Raw genomic sequence first — 8,876 nt, 5'->3', positions numbered from 1 at the left:
CTCTTGTTTGATCTCATTAAAGTTTATCAATTCTATTGATCTTTTCAAGGAACCAGTTTATGGTCTCATTAATCTTTCTCTATTGCTGGTCTGTTTTCTATTTTATCGATTGTCACTTTTGTCTTTATTATTTCCTCCTACTTACTTTGGGCTCGAAGAGATTTCTGAGCACTTGGATCCTCCTTCTGAAGATGGCAATTGTGTTTGTACATGGTGATTCCCCTCTTTCCTTCCAATAAGGATGATTAAAGCCAAGTCACCCTGCCCTGTCACATGCCACACCAGGCCTTGAAGATCTACTATAAGCAATTCTTTTTCTAGACAGAGATGGCAAATAAGCAATGCCTGTGTTGCAGTAGCCCTGTGTCCCACCTTGGCAGGCAGAGATAATGCAGCCGGTATCTTCCTGCTAGCCAGACGTAATTCAGCTCCACTACCTTCTCCCCTAAACTGGACCAGCCACCCCCAGGTTATTCACAGCACCCAGAATGGCTAGAACTTTCACTTCAGGAGACACTCTTCCTGTTTGCAGATTTCAAAGAGTGTGTGCTTCTTAGTATCAATGTATACATTTATTATTATCATGATTTTTTTAGGATTTCCCTCAAAAGCCATTATTATGTTCATTGACCTCTTGGAACTGATGCTCACCCTCCTCCCTCACTTGGGACTCCCACCATTACCGGGGCCATTGTCAGCTCCCTGATCCCCGATCGGGGGCTTTACCCACCTTCACCCCCATCCTCGGCCCAGACCCTGTCAGTTACAGGTTCTCCCTCACCACCTTTCTGTGTGACTTAGTCTCTTGCTTTCAGAAGGTGGGCCACCTGAGGGACCCCAGCTAGAGAGGCCAGGCCCTGCCTGTGGAGGATGGGGCATCTAGACACTGGTGTGTGCTGGTGCAGATGTCTGGGAGGAAAAAGGTTCTTCCCAGCAGGCCCTCTACCCACCTGTCTCAGTGTCCCAGCAAGGGACTCAGGCTAGAGAGCTTCCTGTCCACCCACCCACAAGAGCCCAGCATCACCCAAGACGCTCACACAGGGCACTTCCTGGGTATGTGCCTCTGCCTGCCCCCCAGTTCCTGCAGAACTATAAGAGAGGATGCTTCTGGGAGGGGAGGAATAGAGCAAGAGATTCTTCAAGGAGAGCTTAGGAATATGAGTATCTCCAGTCAGAATTCATCCGTGCCAGCTTCGCATGAGCTGTTGGTCTCTTCTGAGGCTGAGGTCCGGGCAGCCCCAGGAATGGGAAGGTGGCCCCAAGGACAGGCAGCACGGAGGCACTGTGAAGCCTGTGGCAGGGGTTGTCTGAGGGTCCCCGAACATGCTTTTCTCCCGGGTTACTCTAAGTCTGCCATGAGGTCTGCCATGCACAATACAGTGGCCACCAGCACTGTTTGCCTATTTAAATTTAAATTTAATTAAACTAAATTTAAAAAATTTCAGTCCCTCAGTCTCGTCAGTCACATTTCAAGTGCCCCAGTGGTCATACAGGGCTGGAGGCTCCATGTGGATCATTGCAGGCAGTTTCATCCTTGTGGAAAGTCCACAGGGCAACACTGCTCCAGTCTAGATGACCCCGGAGCCTCTTTCAGTGGATGCAGACTCAGTAGTCTCCATGAGCCCTGGGGAGATCACAGGGAAGGGCGTGGTGACAGCCGCAGTAAGCTGGGATTGGCCCTCTGTGAAGCCCACATTTCTGAGAAAGGCCACTTCTGTCCAGAGGCTGTGTGCCAAACCCTCTGCCAGGCACTTAGAGGTGTTTAAATGATCAGCCAAGGGCTGTGTCCTGGACTTGCTCACTGTCTCCTGAGGAAGGCAGATCTTGTACCCCTGTCCCGGTGTGATGGCCTCCAGTCAGAGGGAAGAGAACTCGAAAGAGGCCTTGAGAGCACAGGTGAAGTGATATTGTCCCCAGTCTGGAAATAGATCATGCCCAAGTCATTTGAATAACAAATGGGCATTCTCCTGATGCCCCTTGGCAAGAAGAACATTTTCGAAAAGCAGAACAGCATGTTCAGAAGCAAAGAAACAAGACACAGTGCAGGAGCGGAGGAGCTGTTAGCAAGATGATCTCTTGGCGTACAGGTCTCCCTAACACAGGGCCTCAGCACCCATACCCGGCTTTGTAGGAGTTTAGCTGCTCAAAGGAAAGAAAGAATGCTCTAGTTCTCAACCTTTTGGTGTACAAGCATTGTAACTTTATTGTTCTAAACCTCCATTGAACTTGTCTTTGGAGCCCCCGTTATGTCAGGATGTTGGGGATCCTGGGTGAGAGCATTTAAGGTGCTGGATGCAGCCTCACGAGCAGGTAGTTTAACCTCCCAATTTGGGTTAAGTGAATCATTCAGTTCTCCTGCTTTTGTTGCTTGGTGTTGGATTTTCTGCCTTAAAGTGTTCAATTCCAAGGATGGAAATTGGGGAGAGGAGTCCTCCTTCTTGTAGGAAAAAATCAGAGTCACCTGGAGGGTGAGTAAGAGTGCAGATTCTTGGGCCCATCCTCAGAGACAGAACCAGTTTGTCTGGGGTGGTGCCTTCGGTCTAGAATTTCTGACCATTCCCTGATGCTGCTACTACTGGTTGATTTGGGGCTACATTTTGAGCAGCAGTGGCTCAGCCATTTAACTTACCCAAGGTCCCTCTTTTAGAAAATGGCAATCTGGAATTTGAACCTAGCCCTATCTGATTCCAAGCTCAGAAACTTTTCTGTTCATTACCTTTTTTAGAAAGGCTGGGAGGGTATTTTAACAGGATACTTAATGTATTTGTCTTTCTTACAACCAAAAAATTAGTGTTGGGGGTCTGGGGTAAATCCATCAAATTTAAGTTGTTTAGAGAATAAAATATGATCATTTTCAGCCTCCCTTGCTTAATAATTCTCCCTTTAAGAGGACTGTCTTTTCCCTCTCTGGGCATCTTTTACCTACAAAAGGCATCTGCTTCTGCACATACAGTACTTCATTATGTGGACCACTTAATTACATGTATAAAATGGAATGAAATTTCATATGTCCATATGGAGTTGTGTTAGGCAATATTTTTATAATGTTGCTTCCAGCCATCGTGTGAAAGTTATTACGTCACTGCCACATAATTTCTTGGAAATCCCCACCTAATACTAAACGGGTAATGCCAAAAGCAAATAAACTTTTTTTTGAACCCTCTCCTTCCCCCTTCTCCAAACAGTCGAATCAACCGCTGCCACAGTGGAGGGTACATTTGTAGAAAACGCTGGAAGATTCAAATATAAATTTGGGCTCAGTTTTGAGGTCACCCCAAGATGGCTGGGGATAGGGCTATCCTGCTTTAGCGATGCCTTCCCTTCCCACCCTCCTGGAATTTGGGCAAACTATCAGGCTTTGCATTTTCTCTAAGGATAGAGAAAGAAAACATCAAGGATGTAGGTCCAGGAAGGGTAGGAAGGAGGGGGGCACCTAAGAGGTGCCTAGAGACCAAGGAAAGGGATGCCTGTGTGTAAGGGACATCACCAGTGCTCTCAACAGGGAAGCCATCTGGAGGTCCGGAACCATCCACATCTGGGTTAGAATCCTGGAAGATTCCAATCCACTTAAGTGGCGGAATGTGATGTGGCGTGGACTATGTTTAGTTCTGTTCAGAAAAAATGTATGGATGCTAAGTAGGATGCCGGCCTGCTGCTAAGCATGGAGGACTTAAGGACACCTTAATCTAGCCTCTTCACAGGTGTGTTATCTTGGGCTGTAAAAAGGGCAGACATACAGTAGACATCTAGTAGAATAAACAAATAAGTGAAAAATCTCACATGATCCTCACAACGCCGTGAGGGTAAGTTGTCTTCATCTTATTCTGCAGATGCTGAAGACAAGGCTCGGAGAGGTTAAAGATTAGCAGATCCTCATACAACAGCACAGATTTCCTGGTTTGTCAAACTGCGCCACCTACATCACTTCCATTGTCACACGCTTTCCCCCAGATTGTCACTGCACTGTTCTCTCCTCAGTCGGTGAACCTCTGATCCTGGGGTTTTCAACTTTAACTGCTTGCTATCTGAATCACCAGGGGAGGCGGCAGTTTTTAAAACTCCCCAAGCCCAGGTTGCACTCCAGACCACATAATCAGAGCTTTTGCAGACTTCAAGTAGTTAGCTCTCCCCGTGTAGACAGACCTTAGGGCGTCCCAGGAGATTGCAGAACACAGTCGTGGTGGAGGACTCTGCTCAATGCAAGACCTCTGTTGGAGAAAACAATTAAAGTGGGCTGGGTGGCCTTTTCAGTGTTCCTTAGAGTTGCTCTCCCTCCTCGTGTGTATTGTGGCTTTGGCCTCCTTCTTCCAGACACAGCATCAGAATTGTTTTACCCACTCAGTAATCTTAGTCTTCACGAGTACCCACAAAGGTCTAAAGAGAGCTCCCCACCAAGAACACATCTGAACCTTGTGCTGCCGTGACTTACATACAGTAAGAGATGAGTAGTGACCAGCCCTCTATGACAGGGGTCTGGAAAGGGCCCTCTAATAAATATACTAGGATCTATGGATCCAGCCTCTTATCACCACCACTCAGCTCCACTACTGTTGTATATAAGCAGCAGCAAATAGTACCTTTAAAGATGAGTGTGGCTTCATTCCAATGAAACTTTATAAAAACTGGTGTCGGGGTAGAATTGACTCCTGGACCACCATTTTAGAGGCTATGGCTTTTGGATTTTCCATGGTGGGACCCATGTTCTCTGAAAGACTGGCAGGTGAGACAGAGGGGACGGCCCACCCTGGGATTCACAGCTTGTAGACTGTATTCCAGAAAAATGAAAAGGGAGGAAGAAAAGAAGGCCTGAGTTCCTGGTGCTGCTGCTAAAGCAGACCCAGGTGCCAGAAAGGAATTATTTTTATTCAAGAAAAATCAAGATTCACTCTGTGATCTTTTGCTTCAGTTCTAGCAGCAGCGGTCCTGGAACCAGTTCTGTTGGGCATGGGCTCAGTGGCTTTGGCCCATGCCAGCCCTCTGCTGTTGCCACAGACGTGAGACGGATGAGGCCTGAGCTCAAGGCTTTGGCACTGTCTGCAGAGAAGATAGACGCATTGGAGAATGACAATGCGTGATACATGCTGTGACCCAGCAATTGATTGGCTACCTTTCACTGAAGATTAAATGGGCAGAGCTAGAACCAGGCTGGGACAATACAGGAGTCTCCATACCACCACAGGATCCCTCTGGCTGGGCCAGCATCACTTCTGTAGGAATTCTGGCTTTCAGGATATGGTGCCCATCCTGTGCAGGAGTTCCCAAGTACACTGCCCAGCACCCTCCTTTGGGGGAACTGTTCCCACTGGGGTCTACCCTTCATCTACTCACTTATTAGGGGGATGGTTGATCTTGTTCTACTTCCTGGATTAAAGTGATTGGTTGAGACATGGTCATGTGATCCAAACAAGGCAAGGAGGCTGAATTCAGGGGTATTTGTAGGAAAGTTCAAGAAAGAGGAGACCTCTTGCTATTGAACTCAAACCTGAGAGAGTCTAGGTGTGGGACCGCAATGGGCCATATCTTGGAAAGAGGCTGCCTGGAGAAAAACCAACCAGAGAAGAACGGAGAGACAGGGATGGAGTCTTGAGGCTGCTGTTTAAACACCTGTGTTCAGCCAGGCCTGAAGCCATGTTGTCCTCATACTTTCAGTTGGGTAAACCACTAAATCCCTTTTTGCTGCATAATCCACTTAAGTTGGGTTTCGGACATTTATAACCAATAAAAACTAAATACTGCTGTGTTTGACCTCACTCAAGTTCTGTGGGTACTTGCTTTATTTCTGGGGTCCCAGGTGTCTTCAACTCTCTGAATTACCCACCTGCCACATAGTCACTGAAGAAACTGGAGGCCACTCACATACCTGAGTGGTCAGACCCCTAATACTGCAGTGAAGAAATCACTCAACATTCCACCTTGTTTAGCAAGTCTTGTACTTTTTTTTAAGTCTGTCATTATTGTGGAGTCGAATAAGATTTCAGGTTAAATTTAATTTCCTCCTAACATCATATTAAAATTTGTGAAATTAACTTCAGTTCCAAGTTTGGATTGGACAGTTTAACTCTTGTTGTCCTCACTTCCCAACTTTCTTCTTTAAATTAATTGGACTTTCGCCACCTCACAGCAGAGTCACAAAGATAGAGTCCCAGATACCACACGCAGTTTGGCAGGCATTTGAAATTCAACAGCCTGAAAAATGATCCAGGTTCTCGGGCTGTATTTATAGCTACAGAATTTATCCCATGGTGTGTCTTGTCTGACACAGTTTAAGGTCCAGAGTCCCTTGTGTTTTCCATAGCTCTGTCCAGAGCAGGCAAACTAAGCTGACACACGGCACATCAACCACTTGCCCTCGTGGTACTCTATGGGTCCCCGTTACCTCTACAGGTGGAGAAACAGGGTGCCCAAGGCCCATGCCTGTGGGGAGACTGCTACTTGGGAATTTCCTCCTTATTTCTCTGGTGGCTCAAACCCCTGAATTTAGCAGGTGTTAGTTTCAATATTCACGAAGCACCTTGTCTGCATGAATTAATTTCTTTAAAATAGCAATAAATGCATTTCAGTGATTTCATAAGGGTTTTTACCCAAATGTAGGATATAAGAGTTCTTCGTGTAATTAAATATATTCTAACTCAAGTATGAACCAGGGAAGTATAATGAAACATCATGGAAAAACAATTGGCTTACACATGAAACAAGATTTTGATTGCTCTTCTGTGATCATGTATTTCTTTGGGGTTTTTTTATTCTTTTTTTTTTTTTGGTCTAATTTTCCTATCTGCTTGTGTTATTTATTAATACCAGCAGTGCTTCTTTCACTTCCAAAAATATATCTAAATTCTATACTTGGCCTTTCACAAAAAAGATCCAGGCCCACTTATCCTTTTCCTGTAATAACACTCATAATGGAAATAGTGAGTTTTTATTAAAATTAACATTAGCACTTTAAAATAGAATTATAATCAAAATTCAAATAAAAGAATGTACTAATTGTCATGGCTTCTCTAGTCTAGTTTAGGTATGTATGATAATATCTCTTAGCTGATTAACATTAACCCCAAATCAGAAATTTAATAGACTGTGTTAAGGTTGACATTGTTTCTCTCAATACAACCCTCTGGGTCTAGTTGATGACACAGGTCATGACAAGGACTGTGAGAACATCAAGTTATTATTTTCTGGGCCTGAAAAACATGCTGAATAATTTTCATATGCACTTAAATGGCTCCTAATACCGACTGTTGCCATTTTAAAACATCTGTTGTTGTATTGATGATAGTCGTGTTGACAGAAATATCAATACAGGTAGTACATTGCCAAAGAGGAGGGGCAGACCAGTATTTTCCTGATTAGTGGCACAATTAGTTTCTCTGACAGGCTTCTCTATAGAAGTAAATATTGGTGAAATTCTACTGCAAATATCCCGGCTGACTCCGTTGATGTATTATCTGCCCATATGCATACTGGAGTTGAATGGGTTGAACATTTCCAGAAGTTGCTGGACTGCTTCTGGGGAGAGAAAATAAAAACAAACTTTTCACCCAGGCCATGCCTGTGATCGAAGTCACTCACTCACTATGTGTCCCTCAGCACCCTATTGTACCCACGAGCTTCTTATAACAGATGGCCTATCCAGGGACCTCTGGAACCTGGTAACATGCACAGTGTTGGCAAGAATGGACCAGGGCTTCTCAGGTTAGAACATGCAGATAAATACTACCTACATATACCAACACTGGCCCAGGCAGGGCCCAGTGCAGATGGAGGGTGGAGTTGGGGTGGCTCCAGGATCATCATAAACAGACACCACAATGCTGCAGAGAGTGTTGTATAAGCATGGCCACTGCAGCAGAGCCAGCCCCTTATGTTATTCAGAACATGATCTCTCTCCAATCAAGGGGTGGAACTGGCTTCCTCTTCCCTTCAGTTGGACATGGAGTCTGTGTCAATGAAAAGTGTGCCATGGAAGAGGCGCTCATGCCTTCCAGGCCAGGCTATTAAAGAGGATATGACCAAGCCCTTTCTCTCTCTCCCAGGCTACTCACCCAGTGTGTTTTAAGGTGGCCCTGGCCACATTGAGGTGTTCTAGGAAACAGCCACAACAAGGTCCCAGTCATCAGCTGCTGTCAACTGCCACACATGACAGAAATGAGCCTCTGGTGTATTCCAGCTACAGTCTGAGGAAGATCCCAGGCATCGTGGAGCAGAGGGGGAGAAGCTCCAGCTGTACCCTGTTTGAACTTGTGAACCCACAGAGTTTGTGCCCTGGATAATACATGATTGCTTTTGGAAAGCTTGTCATTTTGCCACAGTACTCGGAGCACAGAACTCACAGTTGGGGGAACCAGTTACCAACTCTAGAGTGAAGATCAGAGCCCCAAAAGGACTTGATGTGGATCACACACTCTCAACAAATGATGTCATCACCACAAAGGACCAAAATTAGCTCTTAGGCAATGAGAAATCTGGCCTTTTCAATGATTAAGCACAGATCTATGTAGGGTACATGAGCAGATATATAGGAAATCTATGGTATTGAAATGTCATGGGAAATCTAGAAGACATGTGGGTAAAATATCTAAAAAATGTTTCTTAGGTATCCATGGGGAAACGCTGAGCTGGATGGAGAGAAAGTGTCATTCTGAGCTGTATAAGTCTGAGTGCAGCCTGCCTAAGCAAAAGGTCCCATTCTGACCAGCTGGGTGACCCTGAGCAAGGAGCTTGACTTCTGTGAGTTTCAGTTTCATCTTTAGTAAAACACAGATAACAATGCCTAATGTTCAGAACATTGTTAATGGTCAAATAAAATGTTCTTTTTTTTTTTTTTTTTTTTTTTTTTTTTTTTTTCTCTTTTTTTTTTTTTTTTTGTTTTTTTTGAC

Source organism: Fukomys damarensis, unplaced genomic scaffold (assembly GCF_012274545.1).
Source record: "Fukomys damarensis isolate Sample0158 unplaced genomic scaffold, DMR_v1.0_HiC HiC_scaffold_16, whole genome shotgun sequence".
In the NCBI taxonomy this organism is placed as follows: domain Eukaryota; kingdom Metazoa; phylum Chordata; class Mammalia; order Rodentia; family Bathyergidae; genus Fukomys; species Fukomys damarensis.
The sequence above is the reverse complement of the archived record's forward strand: the minus strand, read 5'-3'. Positions refer to the sequence as shown.